Below are 2,140 nucleotides of genomic sequence, written 5' to 3' on the forward strand. Positions count from 1 at the left end.
GGTGGTGCGAGTCCTTCCCGACGACACGTGGAATGGCACATTTAGAGATGACTATCGCGCTACGTATGTGGTCGACCATTTGATTAGGCTAGAGGAGATAGAGCTAGTACACGCAGATGATTGCCTTGAGGCCTTCGACCATCCTGTGCAGGTTACATTACAGCGGGTAGGTCCTCGAGTGATCTATATAGATAGTGCTCATCGCATATATCGATTAGAGTGTCGCACTTCTAGTAGATGTCTATCCACAGATGTTGTGACACTAGTTGGCGAGCCTAAAGACAGATGCTACATGAGCACCATAGGCACTGAGCTTTACTTTTTGACTTGTGGATTCCGTACGATCCTCGACCGACCCAGCGCCCTACTTCGAGTAGGAGTGCCTTACCTCCTTTAGACACAATGCCACCACCCACATCACTCAGGAAACCACCTCCAGGATTCTCCTCACCTAGACTTGATTTGCCGCCAAACGTTTCGAGCTATCACGAGTCTAGAGCGATGTACACGGCGAGTGCTAGCACTTTGCGTACCACTAAGAGTGAGCCACAGATAGAGACCAAGAGCCTTCGAGACACGTACTTTAGAGAGTCTCAACCTCGACACCTTGCACCATCTAGAGACCCATGCCAGCCTTTGATGACACAGATTAGAGAGTATACAAGAGAGTCTATGAGTACCACATCACCCCAGTTGAGAGCACCAGAGGTAGGGCCCCGTAGATCACCCGTTGTAGATATGAGTGCCCCTAGACCATTGACCCCCACCCTTCAGACACTGTCCGAGACTAGAGAGGCTAGGGATGAGAGATATAGACGGTCAGATCTTTCATATAGTAGGCCGATCTCCACGAGGGGTTGCATATTATGTTGACACTTATGATCACCCCTTTGTGAGGCTAGCCACCCCGCAGCGCATGATGTCTACACCTAGGCAGATTGTGAGAGCCTACCCACAGGCCGATAGAGCAATTTTTATTGATGAGCTCGGGGAGCAGTATCTCTTGATTGAGACCCTTGATTTTGATGACATTGAGTGAGCACACCTAGATGACAGCCTAGACACAGACACATCCTAGCCTAGTGGAGCTTCAGAGAGTTGAGCAGACTGTGACCTATCTAGATGAGCTTGGTCGTAGGTACAGACACTTGACGAGTGGTGGATCCAGAGATCCTTCAGCCCGCCTTCTTGGATATTTGATAGGAGATCCACGTGAGCGAGTTTATAGGGATGTCGATCATGCAGTATATGTTTTGACTATAGGTCTACCCTACTCCCCGCGACTTAGACATGATGATTTATGTTTACCCACGACGACCATGCTAGCTCCACAGCTACCGAGAGCTCCGAGTCCTCGAGAGACACCACTAGAGAGCTCACCTCCTAGGCTTCTTTTGTCACGTCGTATTCTACCACCTTGGCAGATGCCATATGAGGATGATAGTGTGCCACGAGAGATAGCTCCAGCACCTAGCCTGCCACCACAGGTAGAGCCCTTGAGACTAGAACCCTGTCAGAGTATTATTAGGGAGCCTACACCACCTACCACACTTATCCATGAGACTTACAGCACACAACGAGAGATCTCACAGAGTCATAGAGTGAGTGACTCTGATGGCTTTGTTATAGATGAGACCACTCCACAAATTCTAGTTGCCCTTGAGCATCCTTGTTTAGATCTGCCAACCTCATAGAGGCCCTTAGAGATAGATGTCGAGCTAGAGTCATCTACGAGAGTAGATCCCCCTATGAGAGAAGATGCAAAGCCGACATCATCGCTATCCCACTCTTTTAGCTTGCATAGCACGATCATAGCCAGTGAGTCACAGAGAGAGCAGCCACCACATATAGATGTTGCCCTAGTGCCATCTACGAGTGTCGATTCACGATCAGATCACCCGATTGAGCGGAGATTAGCCACGAGCCGTACTTTTCTAGATCAGGTTCCTAGAGACCACATTATTGACACCACAGAGATAGAGGTTACACCACAGATACATGGACGTACATGGACTAGAGTGACCTCTACTGACACCCTATGTAGGGATATGATAGAGCCTGCTAGACTTGTTTGGAGACCACGTACACAGGCATCTCAGCCATGTGTAGAGCCTTCTCTAGGTAGAGGCTCTGCGACTAT

General features: G+C 49.2%; 1 pseudogene; it reads left to right on the forward strand.

The window, feature by feature from the left end:
* Window positions 1-292: 292 nt before the first annotated feature.
* Window positions 293-1,694, forward strand: LOC147457005 (uncharacterized; annotated as a pseudogene).
* Window positions 1,695-2,140: the final 446 nt, after the last annotated feature.

The sequence above is a fragment of the Adiantum capillus-veneris genome, chromosome 5, assembly GCF_014529385.1.
Source record: "Adiantum capillus-veneris isolate H3 chromosome 5, ASM1452938v2, whole genome shotgun sequence".
In the NCBI taxonomy this organism is placed as follows: Eukaryota; Viridiplantae; Streptophyta; class Polypodiopsida; order Polypodiales; family Pteridaceae; genus Adiantum; species Adiantum capillus-veneris.